Source organism: Gossypium raimondii, chromosome 4, assembly GCF_025698545.1.
Source record: "Gossypium raimondii isolate GPD5lz chromosome 4, ASM2569854v1, whole genome shotgun sequence".
Classification (NCBI taxonomy): domain Eukaryota; kingdom Viridiplantae; phylum Streptophyta; class Magnoliopsida; order Malvales; family Malvaceae; genus Gossypium; species Gossypium raimondii.
In genome coordinates, this window is record NC_068568.1 from 23,207,339 (window position 1) to 23,228,823 (window position 21,485).

The 21,485-nt window shown below is 30.9% G+C and overlaps 1 long non-coding RNA gene across 1 annotated transcript; it reads left to right on the forward strand.

Annotated features, from left to right (window-relative positions):
* The first annotated feature begins 5,074 nt into the window (after positions 1 to 5,074).
* LOC105766622 (uncharacterized) lies at positions 5,075 to 6,077 on the forward strand. The gene is made up of 2 exons (XR_001125329.2): positions 5,075 to 5,272; positions 5,374 to 6,077. It is a non-coding gene; the product is annotated as an uncharacterized LOC105766622 (long non-coding RNA).
* The last annotated feature ends 15,408 nt before the right edge of the window (positions 6,078 to 21,485 follow it).

The following is a 21,485-nucleotide window of genomic DNA, read 5'->3' on the forward strand; positions in this document are numbered from 1 at the left end:
ACAATTTGTACAAATATATTAAAAAAATCAAATTATGTGCTGGTCAAAATTAGTGCCACATTGGGGTGGTCAACGGTTACGCGTTGGATTCGTCATTGGTTCAACTTCTGGCGGGGGTTGTCGTTATTCTGGTTGTGGGTGTTGGGAGGATGGCCCACCTTGATAGAATAAAGAATGCGGAGATGTTTGCATCACCCACGGCGGAGGTGTTTGAATCCCATAAGGCGATAGGAATTAATAATGAGATGAGCTCCCCGATGGTGCCTCGTGCAATCCCTCTTGCGACGATGGCCTATATATCGTCAGTTGAGTCGGAGTTATCGAGAAAGGAGATGCACTGGGTCATGCATTCCAACTTGGCATAGGACTGGGAAAATGAAACATATAAGGGTTAGGGTACATATAAGGGATAGGATACGCACTTGGCATAATCTGAAGGGGCTGTGGTGTGGGTGTCATTACTTGAGGCATTGGGCCCGGTGATTGTGTGGGCGCTGTTCATGGGCCCATGATGTCATCCCTTCTCCTTAGATTTAAAGGGCCCCGTCATTCCTTTTCAACACAGATTTGCCAACGCCTCTGTTCTTTCGGCAGAAAATATGGCTTACCATGGATCCTAAACCATAGCATGTAATTTGGCGCGCATGCTAACACTGGAACGATGATCGGTTCGCGAGTAGGTATACAATCATACCGATTTTTTCAAATTTCGATATATTTAGAGAAGAATACTAATCAATTCGTATTCAATTGCCGTAAGTCAATTTTGTGCTCATTATCGAGCACCTCAAGTGTCACTGGAATCGGTTGTTGGAATCCAAATTGCCGCAACACTATCCGTTTGGTGCATCTCGACAGTAGCATAGTTGACCAATGGGACCTTAACATGCCAAATGTTCGGATTTTAAAAGAATTCATCCGAAATTACTGCCCGAGTCACTGGATCCTCGTATGGTGTCCATTGAAAATATATGAACATGATAAAAATATTAGTTATATACATAATACTAAATACTAAATATGAAATGACTATATTATGTATATAATATGAAATGACTATATTATGTATATATATTTTATTTAATACTTACATGTGCTTCCGACCGTTGGTCTAATAGAAGCCGTATATCTTCAAGAGCGATAGGTATTCCAACATAACTTGCCGAATGGTTCCACCTAATTAAATAAATTTTTAGCATAAAATTATATTTTAAATCTATGTAATAATTGTAAAATCTAATATAAATTTTACCTCGTTATGAGTGGGAATATATATGGGTGGTTCATGGAAAGCGAAACCAAACCATGATTGTAGTAGTGATAGATAACCTCCGATTTTGACTTTATTTGGTGGCGTTTCCCCGCACATCTCCCGGTACAATGTTGCCAACACAATAGACCCTTAACTAAGTTCGCCGGCTGCTCTAAAATCAACGAGTTTCAGTAGCCACCTCAGATGTACGAGGTTTCGTGACAAGTTCGGCATCAGATAACCTCCAATCATCTCAAGGATATATGCATGAGCATATCGTATTCTTTCTACTTCGGTCGAATCATTCCCTAATTCCAGGAATGTGTCTCATAACCAGCCCATCTCGATCTGGCCTCCTTAAATATTATTCGAAATTGCACCCAAAAGATCGTAGCATATGGCTCCTTAATTAGTAGATTAAACGGACCCGGTGAGTACGGACCCATCCATCGGCAATCCTAATTGTAACTGCATGTCCTCCAAAGTGATGGTACACTCTCCACATGGAAGTTGGAATGTGTACGTCTCGGGTCTCTACCTCTCTATTAATGCGTTGATGAGTTTCGGGTCCAACTTGCACCCCGGCCTATATTGGCCACATGCTAAAAACCCGCTTCCCTCTAGTAATTTTCTATCAACTGTGATGGAGGACCAGACATATTATGAATATAACATTGTAACACCCGATCTACAGACTGTTATAAAAAATTATAAAATAAAAATTAATTAAAATTATATAAATGAAAAAAAATATTAAATAAAGGAAATAATTAATTAAAGAGAGCTTTGAGAAATTTAGGGAGAAATTTGAGAGCTTTTTTGAGAAATTTGGAAGAAGTGTTGTGTGAAAAAAATAGGAGGGGGTTTTTTATTTTTATTTTTATTTTTTACCATTGGACTCCCCAACGGTCAAAATTTTAAGTGATCGTTGGAAAAAAAATACGAGCTAAAACACGTCATTGAGGGAGCGATTTTGCCACGTTAGCAAAGCGCGTCCACGTCAGCGCGTTTTGTGCTGACATGGCAAAATCGTTCCCTTAGGGACGCGATTTGCTGAAATTTCTCCCTAAAACGCTCCTATGTGGACGCGTTTTGTAGTTTTCAGCCCATTTCGGTAAATAACGAAAAAGTAGCACATTTCCGTAAATAAAATTAGAAATGGGCCTTTATTGGTAAAATGGTTGAAATCTTTGCGTATAATACATTTTAATTAATTACTATGAGTATAAAAAAATTTATTTGTTATCAAACAAACAAATAAATGTTGAATGTAGTAATAAGATATATTGTATTTCAAAGTAAGAATAAATATTTTAATTTTGAAAACAACCGTAAATCTTAAATATAAATAAATTATAGATTCGACGTGAAAGATATAAAAAAATATTTACTATCAATGATTTTTATTTTTAAGGATAAGACGGCTACGCCCTATTCAGTCAGCAGCGGTTCTTTAATTATGTTTAGTTGATAAATTTGGGAAAATAAAAAGAAATATAACTAGAAATTAATATAACCACCTAAAAAAAAAACAATCAGAGTGTACCTTTACATGAGTCTTAATTTTCTTCACCCATGTGTGTGTAGATATTAATTAGTGGTTTTTTAATTGCAAAAAAAAAAAAAAAAATTGGGCCTTGTGTGTGCAATTAATAGGAAGAAAAAAAATAATGACGAGTGTATATGGGCATAGTTATTAAATCTGAATAAAAGATGAATTGTTAGGTTTCTCAGCTTTGATACATGGGTAGGGTGAATTGGCCGTTTTGTTAGGTTTCTCAGCTTTGATACATGGGTAGGGTGAATTGGCCGTTTCTCATACTTCACAAATACTAATTCAATGAATTAGTACATAAAAAAATGAATCCCTTCCTTAATTACAGTTAACTGAGTAATATCACATGGATGCTGAAAATGATTACATTAGCTGGCCAATTTTAGTCAAAAGGAAAATGTTATCTCCATGTTGGCAACTGTTATATTTCGTATTGTAGGTCCATTATTAATACCTGAAAACTTGAAATAGGAAATGCAACCTGCATTAAATTCATAATGTCAACCATCTTTTATAATATTCATTTTACGGTTGTTGTGATTATTCTTTTAAATAATTCTTCTTTTAAAAGTTGGATATACCTTAATTCTTTTTAGAAAAAATTAAGATTCAAATATTCAACTTATAGCCACAGAGAATTGAATTTTAATTTAGATATTATATTATTAATTCGAAAAACAATGGGTGCAGTCAAAGAATGGAGTGTAAGCGGAAGGGAAATGACAGCAGGCCAAAAGGTGTTTCATCCTGGAAATTGGTTTTTACAAGAGTAAGAGACAAGGGAATTTTGGAAAAAAAATATTGGTGGTGTTGCCATTAATTATCTGATATTTGTGGAACTGGGATTAACTGCTCTATTTAATTTTATTTTTCATTAAATTCCTGGTTGTTTGATATTTATTTCTTAGGTGTTTGTTTCGCTTTAAAAGTCTCGGTGTTTTTGCCATAAAAGTAAAACCCATTGCCTTCTTTCTCTAACACTCCAAAAGCAAATGAATGAAGTTTTCTCCACTTTTTAATTACTCCGCCTTTGGTTCCAGATGTGACTCGAGTTAGAATCACACTAATCGCGTTTGTTGTTCAAGTTTTACCTTACTATTATAATTTTTGTTTTTTAATTAAACAAATCAATTTCATTGATTAACGCCCTTACATAATTTGTTATATCATATTTTTAGCCCCATAACATCGTTTGTGAAAGTACAAAAATTTTGATAAACTTTTAAATTTAAAAAGAATAAATTTTATAATTTTATAAAAATTATTCATTCTATGCATTGTGCAAAAAATGTCGCAACTTCTTCACAAAATATTGCAACTATGCAAAATGATTATGCGAATGAGGACATTGGACGTTAGGGTTAGGAGTATGGAGTGAGCCTCCTAACTCGAATATAATGATCCATCTCTTTATTGTTCCTGCTTTCTCTTTTGATTTTCTCATTATTTAAATGAAAGTTATTTAATTATTTTATATATAATCTTTTAAAACATAATTTTTATATAGAATGTTTTTTTTGCCTTCAATTTTTAATATAATTACTTTTTAAAATATAAATTTTTATATAAAAGATTTTTTTTACCCATACCGTTGTTCTGGAAAGAATTAAATTTAGTAACTCGCCATTTCTAAGAAAGTTTATAATTGAGTATCTAAATTTTGTTTTAGTTACACAAATTGATTTCATTGATTAAAGATGTTTCATGAAATATTATTAAAATATGGCACACTCAAAAATATATAATAAATATATTTATAAAAAATTAATATAAATAATAAGATTTTAATTCAACGGTAACATATAAATATTAAAAATTAAGGAGGTTTGAGTTTAAGTTATATTATTTTTACATATACAAGATATAAAATAAAAATACTTTAAAAATAATATAATTTATTTTATTCATTACTTAATTAAGTTGGTGCTGAAATATTTTCATTCAATAAAAAATATTTTTAATATGAGTAGAGGTTAAAATATATGCATTCCCATAAGATATTATATCCTTAAGTTGAGTTGAGCTTACGAGCATCACTAAACTAAGATTTCAAGCAGGTAATATAATAAATTGTTATATGATGTATTAATGATGTACAGTAACTTGGGTAGATTGCAATACTATTTACTGCTACTTTCCTCCTCCTGCCTACTTTTAAGATTGTTTCTGAATTTTCCTCCAAACAGTAAAATATTTCCCAACCTAAATTTATCATCTTCTTCTACCAAATCTTCAAATTAATTTAATTCAATTCTCTCTCTCTAACCTACACATCTCCACCACTCCCCACCATAATTTAATTAAAGCTTTTAAATAAAATCTATCTTCTCTCACTTCATTTCTCCTTTATATATTTTGGTCTTTCTTCTTCAAACCCCTCACCATCCATCCCCTTCTCTCACCCTGTTTTGTTGGTTCTTCCACAACAGAAGAGGACTTAATTTTCAGTCCATTGGCTCAAGAAGGTAACTCATAACATCCAAACTTTTTTCAAAACCATTCAATAGTTGTTGAATTAACTCTTTTTTTTTTTTTGTCGGTTATGTTACATGCATGTTTCATTCAGGTTAATTTTATATACGTGAACATCACAAAGATGAGTCGCAGAAATGGTCCCAAGCTTGAGTTGAAGCTCAACCTATCACCACCAAGGCTTAACCCAAGAGTGGAATCACCAAGCCGATCGGCTACCGTGTCACCGACATCGCCTCCAAGCTCATGCGTGTCATCAGAGATGGAGGATGACACTGGCAGTAGTAGTGAGGCAACAACGACATCCATGGTTCTTGTGGGGTGCCCAAGGTGCCTTATGTATGTTATGCTATCAGAGGATGACCCCAAATGCCCCAAATGCAAGAGCACTGTTTTGCTAGATTTCCTCAACGACACTGCCACCGCTGCCTCCACCAAGACAAGAAAGAGCAGCTAGACCACACTGCAGCCTCACCCCTGCCCTTTCCCTAATTTTAATGTTACAGCTCTCTTAGATAGTGCTATTTGCTCTCCACCTTTAGTTTTTGACCTTTTTCTTTATAAACTCCACTAATGATAGAAAAAAACAAGGTGGAGCACCAATAGCAGTGATCTTTTCCTTTTTTCTTTTTTTCTCTTTTCCGGAGGATCCTAAATCTAATCATAGAACATAGAATATTGGCGTTTATGGGTTTCTTCCTCTTTATCAGAAATCTATGTAAACTGGTTAAAGTGAAGTTGCAACTGCCAAAACTTTCTATGATAATGAAAAATATAATATGATATAGATCGGGAAAATGTTGTGTGATACTTTCTTTAGTACATTTTGTTTCTACAAAAAAAAAAGAAAAAGAAAAGAAAATCAGAAAATGATGCCACATCAGCAGGTGATGGGGCAGTGACGCAATGCTGAGTTCGAGATTTATATAAAGAATATGATTCCTAAAGTGGGGTAAAAATGAAAAATCCCTTGATACAGAGGTTAGATTTTGTTAGTACTTTGACGGCAGTTATAGAAGATGGAGTTACCAAGGCTGTGAGAATTTTAAAAAGTGTCGTGGAAAAGTGATTTTGAGAAGTGTTTTTGAAAATTTTGGTTTAAAATTTGAGTGTTTAGAATTACTGTTAAAAAATACTTTTGAGAAATAAAATGTTCATTTTAGACATGTTATTATCAAGTAACAAATATGTATTTAAATAATATTTAAATTAGTTAATATTATTATATTTTAGTAATAATATAAAAAATTATTATAACTTGTTGTTAATATTTTAATATATAAAATATAAATTGTAAATATTTTAATTAATAAATATTAATTATTTATAAAATTTAATTAGAATATATAAACTATATTTTAAATATTTAAATATAACCATAAATATTTGTAATTAATATTTTAAAAATATTTTTTTTTTTAATTAATGATTTTAACACAATTGCAATTAAGCACCAAGAATAAAAAAGAAAAATACTATGTTATTGGAGGAGTGAAAAAGTAATTAAGCACCAAAAGTGTTTTTGGGAGAGAAAAAGCTAAAATTTTGAGTTTCTCCTTTTCAGCTCTTTTGAAAAGCACTTCTGAAAAGTTAAAAAATTCAGCCAAAAGCAGCTTGTTTTTCACAGCTTTTCTTTCAAAAGTATTTTTAGAGTCAGAAGTGTTTTTTTTTTAAGCAATAAAGAACTGGCCCTTAGGCCTGACATGATTGGCAATTTGATAGAGAATGCGACCAAAGTTAACAAGTGGCAGGAAGCAGACGGCAATGAAGATTAAAGCTGTGTTTAGTGCGGAAGAGAAGTCGGGATATTCTCCGATTGCCAATCCCAAACTTTGTATCAATGAACAAAAGACCAAAAGAGAGGGTAACACACATTAGACCAAAGGGTGGGTAGTTCCAGCATTGAAAAGCAAAGGGAATCACATTAGATTGAAAGACCATTAAAACACATTAGATTACATCAGATGATAAATACAAAATTTAATTCCTCACAAAATATCCTATGAAATTATTATTACTCTTTATGTCCAATTTCTATTTTTTTATTATTATAAGAAATCAGTTATCAATAATATAATTTTTTAAAATTATGATTACTGATTATAGTTTAAAATGTAAGAAACATAGGATGTCCAAAATAGGCAAATATTTATTTTTAATACTTAAAATGAAAATTATTTTGACTTCTTTCCTTTTAATCACTCACTAAATGCCACCTTTCCGCTGCCGTTATCTAATTCGGCAATCCGTTTAACCCCTTGTTTGGCCATTGTCAACCCATTCCAAATTCAATTCATAATTTCGATGCCACACCAAAAATAACCATATTAATTTGATTTTTTAATACAGTATTTATATTATTTTTTGGTCCAATCTACTATATGTATTTGACAAAATTTATATATTTTGATACCCAAAGGTAATGATAATAATTTTTTACGTTTAATTGAGTTTTAGAGTTGATTTGATAAAAATATATAATTAGTGATAACATTAGCAATTAACTTTTCTCAAATCAATCCTAAAACCTAAATAAAATTACATCCATCATATTGTATTTGAAAAATTAAACATAAAATTAAATAAATTCACAATTAACACTAAATTTATTCTATTAATAAAATAATGAAAAATTCAAACTTAATAATATTTGCAATTCATTTTCATCAAATTAACCTTAAAATTGAATTAAACACTAAAAAGGTAACATTGTTACCTTTGAAAATCAAAACATATAACTTTTGTCAAATATAAATATCAAATTGGATTACAGAATAACATAAGTACCAAAATAAAAAGAAAAATTATTTGGAGTGATAATAAATTTTTCAGAAGTAATCAAATAAGAATCTATTTGTTTGGACTAACGCAAATTAATACGGGATGAAAAATAAATCATTTATGCTTTATTTTAGTTTCATGGTTATTGAACATGATAGTATTATGTAGAATGGTTTAGTCTAGCATTTCCGAAAATGTTGACTTGAAAATATTTAATAGGAATGTAAGTATAATTTCAAAAGTTTAAGCCCAGCGTTGATTTTTTTTTTTTTTGATGAAACCTACAATAATACTTGTTCCAGGTTCCCTGTATAAAAAAAAAAACCTATAATGACTTTATTTAACAGCAAAAGAAACTTACATGGTACAGTAAAAAATTGCCCTAACTTCTTTGAGCATTAAAAAACAAACAAATGAAAATAGGAAGATGGATGGTTATAAGTCACCTTATTTACTTTCTTCCTGCTTCAGCAAACACTTTACCTAACTACATATACTATAAGGATCTATTAACCCACCAAATTCTCTATAACAAATTTCAACTAATTACCGCGCAAACTATTTACCTAACAGAACTGTAAATAAAATTTACCCCATATTTCATTTGGCTAAACAAGAAAATTAATTCAAACTCTAGATCCAAATATTTTACAACTCCTTTACAAATTCCTAATCTTTTGAGAAAAAAAAATCTACCCATCCCAAGAATCTTTCACAGATTTGAATATATATGATATAGATATCAGATACGAAATTAATAAGAATATAAAAATTAAACCATTAACATAAACTTGTTATTTTACAAAATAAAAATAATTTCATTTTAAATTTTCTTCAATAATTTTTTATCTTTATTTTAATTTTATATAGTAAATTTTTGGACATGTTTGGTAAACAGGATTTCGGGTTTTTTTTTTGTTGATTTGGGCATAAATAGAGAATTGGGTACTTAAACCCTCTAATTGTAGTGTTCGGTCAAAACCTCCAAACAAAAAAAACACATAGATAGACAATGTTTGTCATAGCTGATTGGGAATATGCTTGCTCAAAAATTACTCCCTTTGCCACATACTCTAAAACCTAATAGGGGTGTGAAGATATCAATAGTCTCCATTCTCTCATTTTCAGTTTCACCTCCACAGTCCAAAATAAATCTCAAAAAAGAAAAAAACTTCCACCGTGAATCTACAAAAATCAACTATGGAGATTCATTTACAAGATGATTTCATCCATTAAGGTTAATTCTTTCTATGCTTTTAAATTGTTGTACTTTCTTTTGCCTTTATTTGTTGAAATTTTATACCCTTGTAAATCGATTTTTTCCTCCCCATTATTCGATTTTTTCCATGTATTTCATCTTTTTTTTGTCCCTGTAATTTGAATTTTCGATCCTTATAATTCTATTTCTTTTTGTTCCTGTAGTTTGTTTTTGTTCTCTCTATAAGTCCAAATTTTTTCTCCTTGTAATTCGACATTTTTTGTCACTGTAAATTGAATTTTGTCCCTATAATTCAAAATTTTTAGTTCACGTAGTTCTTTTTTTCCTGTAAGTCGATTTTTCCCTATAATTCAACCTTTTATGTCCTTGTAATTTAACGTTTTTTGTCCCTATAATTTGATTTGTTTATCCCTATAAATCAATTTTTTGTCCCTGTAATTCAAAATTTTTTGATTATTTTTCCTATCAATTATGGTTCACTTTGTTTCCTATCAAAAGCTGATTTTTACAAAAAAAATAACTTGCGTTATATATGTTTTATTTTGCATTATACTTGTTCTAAAAACTTAATTCTTTTTGCCATCCATCTCCGCCTCCTATCATTAATCTTTTTTTTCTTTATTTGGTGAAATGATTTTTGTAACAACCCGTTTTCAACGTTACCGAAAATAGTAGTTTCGGAACCTCGTTTACCGATGATGGAGTCGGTAAGTTTTAATATTTAATATCTATTAGTTTATTATAATGTCATATGAAATCATGGTTTGTTGATTTGAGTAATTGGATAATTTATTTTAGCATAAGGATGAAATTGTAAAGGTGGTAAAAGTTAACCACTATGTGGTAATATGACAATTGATTAGGGACCAAATTGATAATTCAACCATTTTCATAGTTAATGGCCGGAAAAATGTTGGTTTTACCTTACCTGTAATGATGTTAATCTTAATTAATAATTAGATTAGACACACACACGCATATATATACATAACATAGTGGATGGAAAGAGGTAGTTTATTATTCTCTTCTTCAACCTCTCCATCACCGTTTTTCTTCCTTGTTAAGCTAGGAAAACTTGGCCAAGCTTTGTGTTATTGGATGATTGAGATTTGAATTTCTCAAGAGAAGATCGTGAGAAAGGAAAAGTTGTTGAATAGACTCTATTGTGGCGAGTGATCATTCTGCCAGGTAAGTTCATATAATATGAACATTATTTAACTTTCTTTCCTTTTTGTTCTTAAATTGTATAATTGAAAATTTGGTAAGTAGATTGGTTGCAAAATATAAATATATATTTAAAATAAATATTGAGTGATGTATGAAGGAATGTGAATAAAATTACAAAAATGACAGCGTCCCGATGAACTTAGTAAAATACTAATATGCATGGCTACAAGTTATTTCCTGATGATTTTGAGATCCAACATTTGTCACGGACTCGAAGATACATGTGGTACAGATTTAGTCTGGAATGATAATCTGATGTCGTTTTAAAGGTTTAGCCTAGACGGGTAACTTGACACTTCAGTATGTGATTAGCCCGAATGAGCCTCTGATGTGAAGCGTACCATATGTTTTGAGTTCTTTTACAATGTTCGTCATGTAATATAAAGTATGTGAAATGTGAAATGTAAAATTGACAAGTTAAGAAATGAGAGAATATGAAATAATTATTTACTATAATGGAAGGTCACATCAATGATAGGTTTGAGATTGGGTTTGGATATGGATAATGGCATTGTATCGTGTTGCTTATTAAGTATACTTTGTGTAGTGAAATATATGCACTCATTTTGTTGGCGAATTGTGTTGGCGGATAGATAAATTGTATTTTCTTATCAGATTATCATAAAATTATTATGTCAGGTAAGTAATTATCGAGTTTGTATGAGCTTACTGAGTATTCTAAATACTTACGCCTAGACTACTTTTGCATTGTAGATTTTCGAATGTTAAGAGCTCGTTGATTAGATCAGCGAAAAGTTTATACTATCCGCCAGACGTTGTGGTAGACTCTCGATTTATTTGAGTTAGTCTCAATGGCATGTATATAGCCATTTGGTTAATTGTAAATAATCTTGCTAGACTTTGAAGGAGATTACTTTAAGTTTTGTGAAGTATGATAATAAATTGAAGTTCAGTTCTATTATGTTCTGCAAAACCCATTGATGTGTAGGGTCTCTGTGGAACAGTTCACCATTTTTATGTGTTCGCAAAAGATGTTCCAAATTTAGATGTTCACTTTATTTATGAAATAGTTATGTCCGTAAAATAATCCGCAGTTTCGTCATTTGAATTTCTGTGCATAGTTGAATGATCGCCGGAACGATTCGCCATATATTAGTCCATGACATAATTTGCCACGTATGTTTAAAGTATGAAATTATTGTAAATCATAATTTATCCCAGTGGAGAAAGTGAGTTCGGGAGGTAAGTTAGTACCTGTTGAGTACTTAACTACTAGAGGCTAGGAGGTAATACTGATTAGTTAATAACTAATTCCCTAAAAACAACCCGAGTTCTGAAGTTTATTTTCTGCCTGTTAATTAAGATTTTTTAATCGATCATACGCTAGAGGTTCGCATTGTTGACATTAGGAATATGAAATTCCATTAGGTTAATTTAGGTTACGTAATTTAATTAGTTTAATTACTATTTCAATTTGGCTTCGCACTACTAACTTATAAATCAATTAGATTAGTAATTATTTTCTATAATTAATTTAATAATAAAATTCTCTAATCTGCAATCCCTTGGGTACGATCCTCAGAATATTTATCGGTGTTCCGTTGTAACACTTTTATATTACAATTTGACCTGTTCGCTTGCAGATATCACACTTAATGAAATATATATATTTTATTGGCACAATTTTTACTCTAAATGTTCGCAAGTTTGGAGGCGGTCAACTTGATAGACAACGTAATAGTCCTTTGAATCAATTGCTCAATTTTGGTTCCTTAAACTACAAACCATTTAGATTACCTATTAATATAAAGTTGTCTTCTTGCATTATAACTCAACCCTGTAAAGCAACTTAATATGAATAAAACCTTAGGGAATCAATGCACCGTTTGTTTTGTTCATTTTGCTTTTACAACTAAAACCGGTGAGGACATTAATACGAAATATAATAATTTAACTTTTGAATTTTATTAACCTTTTACAAGCATGAATGACGAATTAACTACACTTAGGGCACAAAATCCCAACAATTGAGTTATTGTAGCTTAATACAAAAATCAGATTCCAAAAAATGGTTTTTACGCTTTTTTTCACCTTTTATGTGGATGATGCAACTCATTCAAAAGAGTTTTCTTTTGGAACTTTAGGGGAGCTATTTACCTTCAATTTTGTGGTGCAAGACCTTAATTTCTTGTTCTGATAAGGAAAACAATATATGAAAGCAAAGTATACTAATATTAGGATTGTTTTATTTAAACTGATAAGAAAATTCTAGGAAACAAATAAAAATCAAATCAGATTAGAATTAATTCGCATTTCAATTGTTGGTTTCTTGCGTTTGACATACTGTTTGTCGGTAAAGCCATTAATAACATTACTCTCTTCCTAGAGAAGAAGCTTGTCCCTAAGCTTGAGTCAGCGAAGATAGTTGTAAAGTGAATAACATCTTCCTAAGTTGAGCTTGTCTACTTCAAATTGATGAGTTATCGTAACTTGTTGACCCTCATGAGTTGCTTAAAGGAAATTATCAGTACTTCTTAAAGAACCTTCATGTCATATTCAGGTCCTCCTATTCTAGCTAATAGATTCACAACTACGCCTCCCTTAACATGTGGAAGGCAACTAGGTCTACCTTAAGCTAAGGGGTAATATTTTAGATGGAAAACAATTTCTCAAATCAATGGAGCTAGACAAGGGGGCACTTGATCTGTGTATGGGGAAATCAAGTTTGTTGCATTTGTGTAGTATCTCACACATATAGATTGTTACATGTCCAGCATGGCTTCTACTATTTAAATAACACTAGAATTGCAACTTGGTCACTAGTGTGGTTTGGAATACCTTGGTAGAAAAGTTTTCACCCTTTTCTTATGTGAAAACTTGTAAAGTAGGACATCAATATTGTTCAAGCTTTGCATCATTTCTTACCTGTCATATCAAAAAATAGGCCTAAAAGTTTCAAGGGTAAAATAGGAATTTTAGCTCTAATGTGCTCGGGAATTTCGTAACATGGTAAACCGAAAATATTTTCGTCTATGGCTTTTTGAAAATCAAATCAATTTTTAAAAATATTGCTGAAAAGAATTTCAATTTTGAAATGAAGACTAATTTGTAAAAGGGGCTAAACTTTGAGTGTTTATAAGGCAGTTAAACCAAAATTTAAAATTCAACCTAATATCTTCCCCCCACCTATAAGTTTCATGGTAGCTTTCTCCATTGCTTTTGTTTTGCCGTCCCTTGCTCCCCAAGCTTCTTCCATTTGATTTTATTTTTCAAACCTTAATTCCTGTGAATCCTATTATCATCTAATCAATAAACCTCCATATAATTTTAAGAAAAACACTTAAAAATACCATAGATTTCTCTATTGTTTAACTTTTGGGTTTTTTAGATTTTAGATCAAACACTTCATTCTTTGTCAAATAAGCTAACGAACCATTTCCTTATTAGTTTTAGATGTTATATGGTCTTTTAAATTGAGTTTTTAGCCATTAAATCGCATGTTCTGAATAAAAGCCAAAAATTGGGTCGTTAATGGTGGATTTCTGTATTTTGAGTAAAAACATGGTTTCAAAGTGTTTTTCAATTAGTTTTGATATGAGTAGAAGGTTTCTAAACTGATTTTAAAGTTTCGTTAAAGATTTCTTGAGTTTTAATGAATTTTCATGAAAATTGTCATAACATGTCAAAAATTTCAATACCATGAATTGGGTAGTTTTGCTTAGTTTAAAGGTTGGGAAGTAGTCATAGGTCGATAATTAGATGAACAGAATCAATTTTAGGTAAAAAGATTAAGTATAGACCGAGATAATTGAGTTTCAAGTTTGTTATGTCGAAGGTTTAAGTTACAAGAGAATCTAGCTTAGACTTGTGTTTTTGATTGATTTAGGAGAGTCTTTTGCTGAATGTTGACTGTGCCTGTTGTGTGATTTACTTGTTAAAGCTTCAGATTTAATAGGACCTTCTATGATTTAAGGAAAAGATAGTTTGAGCTTTCAGCAACTAGGCGAAAGCATGAACGGTGAGTGTTTGGAATTGCTACTTGTAGACCCGATTCATTGCGTTAATTGGGAATTTAGAAGTAGCCTAAACCCCTACTCTAAATTCCGAGTGTAAGCTTTCTCATACTCTTAATTTAATATGTGATTGTGCGTTGTGAAATTGTGGATTAAAATGTGATATTGTGACATGTGAAATAAGCTTATAATGGCTATTGTGAAAGAGTTGATTGTGGGCATGTTATACGTGCCAAATGACAGCGATTATTTTGCGCTTATAAGGTGAATTTGTAGTGAAAAAGTTCAGAAAATGGTAAGTAATATGTGTATTTAATAACATATATTTTGGCCTTGTGATCTTTGAGACTGTTGGATATAGCTGGCATGCAATAGGATTGTGAGTACTCACCTTTATGTTGTGTTTTTGAGGTGTTAAGGCCCAGGATAGATTTGGAGAGATAAGGGAATGTGAGCTTAGCTCTATTCACCGCACATGTTTGGTGTGTTAGAGAGTGTTAGCTATATGCTACACTTTTGGAATATGTTCGATTCTACGAGTCATTTGGTGTGTTGGAAATCCGTGTATCCGATGTGTGATGATAGAGCCCACTTTTATGTTCATAGCCTCAAGTGCCAAATTATCATAAAATGTGATTATGTGTAATATGATATATGCTTAATGAGTATGTGATTACTATGTAAGTGAATCAATGAATAATGCATGAATAAGTAATAAGACACTAAAGTTTGAAATGTTGTAATTGTGCTATATGGTTGTTTCAATAATGCATGATGACATGTTTGTGTGATAGTTATTCTGATCATTCACTGAGCTCGTAAACCTTACCCACTCCTTTTTAAACCTTTGTAGACTGTTAGCATTGCGGTGTGAGCGGTGCAGAATATTTTCCAAGGGACTGATCCAAGTAGTTTAGCATTTGAGTATGTATTTATTATTATTTTGGAATTGGGAAAATAAGGCAATGTGGTAGAATTGTTACCATGATGTTTTGGATATTTTCACAACTTATTTATTCTTAGGATTTAAGGACTTAGACCTTGATATGTTGATTCTTGCTCGGTCATATTTTTGATGTTTTGAACTGTTATTATAGTCGTTTTGACGATTAGTTGATGTGGTAAAAGTTGCATGTTGAATTGATTTAAATTAGGTTGGACTAATTGCTTTAATATGTTGTATTTTTGTTGTCTGGAGCAGAAGTATTGATATTCGAGTTTTAAAAACGATAGATCCATGATTTTTTGAAAGTGCAAGAAGTCAGTAATGGAATTTGGTATCGATACCATATCACGTGTATCGATACTCGGGGTAATAAAATCGCTAATTTTTGAAATGTACCGATATTTCTTGGATTTTGATTTTAGACGAGAAACAAAATGTTATTTGTTACCAATTTTCTGAGTGGTATCGATACCATCTAGGAGAATTATCGATACTTTTGACCCAGTATTGATACCTACATGATTTATTCAAAAATTTTGCTTAGTGGTTTAAAAACATGTTTAATTCTTGTTATAAGTTTGTTGTATGTATATTTAGCATGCTTATATGATGATTAGGATATATTTGACTGAAAATTATAATAAATGCTAGAATAAATGTTGTTCGCTTGCTAATAGGACGATTTATAATATATGTGATATGTGACGATGGTGTAGTGTCCTATTACTCAGGCTCGACGATCGGGCCGGATATAGGGTGTTACATTACCTCTGATGCAGTCACTTTCACTTTATACTGAGTCTAAGCTTTGTGGAGCAAGTTTTAAAATTTCTTATCAAAGGTTTTCTCTTCCATTGTGCCTTACTTAGATACCAAATTGATAGGGTCTTAAGTTTCGAGTCAAGTCAATAGACTAGTAACACAAATATCTTATTCAAGAAAATGGTATTTGCCTTTTTTCAATTCATGTTTTTGCCTATGGTTATGGAACTCTAAAAGAGTTACCTATCTTAAAACTCTAATAAATTTGTCTACCTTTAATCTATTAGAAATTTCAACTTGTTTTATTCATGAATAATTTTCCTCTTAAATAGGTTTTTAAATTAAGCAATAACATGCAAAACCCTAATTCCATGTTCTAAGAAGGAAATCATAAAATAACAACAAAGTATCCTAATATAGGAATTTCTATTTAAACCAACGAGGAAATTTTAAGACACAAATCGTAATCAAATCAAATTAGAAAGAAATCCCTTTTCTAACTGTCGAGTTCTTGTGTTTGACATAATGCTAGCATACAAGGCCATCGGGAACATTGTTGTCATTGTTTAACACAATAAGTATAGTTAGAATATGATGAAACTATTACAAGGTTGAGCTAATATAATTTGAAATACAAGATTGAGCTAATTTATATATGGTAGAGGTATAATATGATTATAAGCAATGGCATTGGTGTTCATGGTTACATTATTGAAATGGTAGAGGTTTTATGGCACTCAATCAATTACCTTTGGCATTAAGCCCAGTGTTGGGACTTCTTATGCTATCAGCATAATAGCTCATGAGTTCTTTTAAGTGTTTTTTTGTTGTAGTGCCTCGGAACATCCGACTTCCTAAGGAGCTTGAACGCAGAGAAAAAGGTATTGGTGATGGTACTGTCAGTTACAAAATGGATGATGGAGATTGTTAGAGTATGCCCAAAGATCAATCATGAGATGGTTGTAATAACATACTTGATTTATCATGTTTATTAATATAAGGCGTTACCATTATTATTTCAGTTTCTTTTCTGTGTATATATAAATAAACTGTTTTATAATAATGTTCTGAGAATAATATGATTATTCTTAAAAGTTCCTTAGTCAAGTATTATTGTTGGATAGGACAACGATAATGCATTAAGACTAACGTGTAGTTGATTGATGATAAAGAGTTGTCATTGATATGGAATGTCAGAATCATTACATTAATATGAATGTTAGAGAACAACATATTGGACTGACCCGTTATGAGTATGTTTCTTGGATTATTATGTAATTGTCACGACATTACTCATAATGATTAATATTTATATGATCCTCAGACTTGAGATCATCATAATCCCAACATCGTGAGTTGTATATTTTGATACGATCAAACGCATAATCCGAATCGGGTTGTTCTATAAAGACCGATGTTGGATATACCACAATCTATGTAGAGGATATGGTTGGTCGATATAGGATAAGTCCCTCCTACATAATGGGAGTAATATCTTAGGCCACTTGATTAAATGAGACTAGAAATGCATGGCCATGCTCAAATAAGTTGATATTAGATGTCATACTTATTTGTATATCGTAGTCTGCTTAAGATATCAAGGAACATGGAATGGACAATGCAAGTGTGACTATTCCATGACTTGTGTCCAATCCAGAGATAAAGGACTTAAGGATTATTGCATAAAAGGTTAATCATAAAAAGGTTATGTCGAATCATGATCTCTTGTGACTTAGGTAGCAATGATGCATTGCTAGATGCCACTCATTGTTCGTAGCATTAGAATCGTTCTAGTGTTCGCTAACGTTACAAGAACCTCTGTGGTCACACCCTATAGTTGAAATGAATGGAATAAACCATAGTTGGTATTGTTTTTGGGGTCGCTTGAATTAAATTAATTATAGAATTAATTTAATTCGGTAATCAAATTTCAACACATTATGTACAAGGTTGTTGTAATGTATAGTGAGGACATGAATTTGGTTAGCATAAGAATTCAAATAAATATATGGTTTACCGAACTTATATTATAATTAATGTAATTATAATTTTCGGATTAAAATATTATTATATTTATTTAATTCTTAAAAAACCAAAACCCTAAAACAAAAGGGTATATATAATCCCGTTTTTCTTTGTTTGAGTCTAGCAGCCTTCAAAGAAAAATAACTCTCAAAACTGTTTTGGGGATTCCTTCCGTTCGTAGTCAATTGGGTGGATTACGTAGAGGCCGGAATCACGATAGATTGCGGTTTGGTTCGACAGCAGATCAGACTACTCGTTGTTGAGGTGTTGTTGTCTACTCTGAATAAACATTAGGTAATTTCGCAACCTCTTTCACCCCGATTCGTTCCTCACACATGGATCCCTGGTTAGGATCGCCGGATTTTTATTTTTCGCTGCGCCATAGGGGTGCCGGCGATCCAACAGGAGATGAAATTTACACGCGCTCATAAATGAGAACCATTATTGGCCCAGACAATGTAATTGGTTTTTCTCTCGTCAAAACATTACATATTCTAACGTTGTTCCTTTAGATTAAACTTTGTGTTTTTATGTGAATGTTTCGAAGCATTGAGTAATAAACCTAGCTTTTGACAAAATCAAATAACTTAAAAGCATGTTCTCATTTTTGTTTTTATTTTGGTACGAAGCTAGGGGTCTAGAAGATGTGGCTAATGTATATGGGATTATGATGTCATCTTATTGTTGCTTATAATTCATTAGATTAATTTCAAAAAACCTTCCTAAACTATCACCCATATTTTAAATTGGTCCCTAAACTTCAAGGGTTTTAATTGAGTTCTCAAATATATCAGGTTCTTCTATTAAAATAACTATGAATTTAGGTGTTGAATGTCAGTTCAAATTTATATCATGTAGCATATTCAAAATACGTGTGTATCTTCTACAGGGACATGTTTAATCTGACATATTAAAAAAACAATGTTAATAAACTTCAAGTGACCTATTTTTTAACGTGTCATATTCAAGTTGTTTATGCAATAAGTACACACCTGTTTACACTTTAATTATGTGTTTTAAAATTCTCCATGTCATATTTAAGCTGCCATTCAATGCCCATGCTAATGGTTAGGCTAATTGTAAGACTTGATTAATACAATACTAATAATTTGATGAGTCAATTAGAATGTTTTGAAGTTCGACAATGAATTTATAACTCGAACCAAGTTTGAGAATGCGTGGTGCAATTAACCTTATCTTTTTAACAAATTAGCATTGCGATATATTAGTGCTTATCTAAGGGATCACCTTACTATCATTTACTTTTTGAAATGAACAATAGATCTTTTGCTGAGGGGTCCTAAAAACTATTTTTTGTTTCATGTATTTATGTTTCTTTCTTTGTAGTGGTCTTTATTTTCCTGTTATCAAACTGTACATAATGGTAGAATCTATCAGTTGAAGCTGCTCTGTGATAAAGATTATCCTAAGAAGCCACCAAGCGTCCAATTTCATTCGAGTATCACCATTGACTTGTGTTAACCATGAAACTGAAGTGGTATATTAATAATGTTACATTCATTTGTGGTGCAAAGATCAGTTTATTTTCTTTCATATTCATTGGTTAAAATTTTGCTACTTTTCATTGATAGGTTATTACAATTATTCACTTGTTTGAGCGCAGTGCAATATAGTTACTATTGTGCAAATCCCCCCCTTATGTTTTCTGTGTGGTTACGGAACTTGGATATTAAGTTCTAAAAGTAATTCAACCATCTAGGGCAATCTGATTTTTGTGGCTATTTTACCCCCTTGACCCAAAAAAATTAATATTTACAAAAATAACCTTGATTCAAAAACATTCACCAAAATAACTTGAAATGAACAATAAAATTGGGTTATGGAAATAGATGGCTGGCACCACTTTTTTTTCTATTAAAAAATAATTTTTTGGGTTTTGGATACTAAATGGCCGGCGCCATGTATTTTTTGCAAAAAAAAAAAAATTTGGGTATTGGCACACTGATGGCCTACATCCCTTTATCTGATTAAAAAATATTTTTTTGGGGGAAGTGGTGTCGGCCAACAAAGTGCCAAAATCACCCAACAAAAAAAAATTGAGAATATTGCAACATAACCCCTCCTTGTTTTCCTATCTTTTTTATTTCCTAAGTTTAATTACATATTTTATATTTTAAAACAATATTGAACTACTTATCATGTTTCTTTAATTATTATTGCATCACTCACATTATTATTAAATTTAAAAATTAATTTAAAATATATTGAACTACATATTTTATAAATATATTACTCGTTATTTTTAAAATAAAAACAATAATTTAGCAATGTTTATTTGAATTATTATAAAAGATGAAAATCATTAAAGCAGATTTTAATTTTATCAAAAAATTTAATTGTGCATATTAAATTTAAATTAACTACTTTTGATTTGAAAATTAACTAGTTTAGTATCCATTACATTTTGGATATTGTATTTAGCATTTTAATATATTTTCATAATTATAAAATTCAATATTAAAATTAATAAATAGTTTTAAAATACTTTCGTTTGAAGTTCTTAAATAATATATTAAAATAAGATAACTTTAACAACTTTTTGTCAAAACCACCTCCAAAGAATTATCATTACATTTAAAAATAAATATAATTTTTAGGCTTAATTTATTATTTATACTTGAGTTTAACAACAATCAAGTTGCATTTAACAAAATAAAAACAAAATTTTTAAAAATCATAAAATTCAAATATGATGGGAAAATTCAATCATGAAAATTTTAAATTTTATAAAATATGTAGTTCAATATATTTTAAATTAATTTTTAAATTTAATAATAATGCGAGTGATGCAATAATAATTAAAAAAATATGATAAGTAGTTCATTATTATTTTAAAATATAAAATATGTAATTGAACTTGGGAAATAAAAAAGATGGGAAAACAAGGAGGGGTTATGTTGCAATATTCTCAATTTTTTTGTTGGGTGATTTTGGCCCTTTGTTGGCCGGCACCATTGTCCAAAAAAATTATTATTTTTAATCAAATAAAGGGGTGCCGGCCATCAGTGTTTCAGCACCCCAAAATTTTTTTTTGAAAAAAATACATGGTGCAGGTCATCTATTTTTCATAACCTAATTTTATTGTTTATTTCAAATTATTTTGATAAATATTTTTAAATAGAGTTATTTTTATAAAAATTAAATTTTTTTGAGTTAAAAGGGTAAAATAGCGGATTTGTGCAATTGTACTTTTTTATATTGTTACCGGTTAGAAGAAAGAAAGGCTAGTGACAAGAATTTGATGGTGTCCG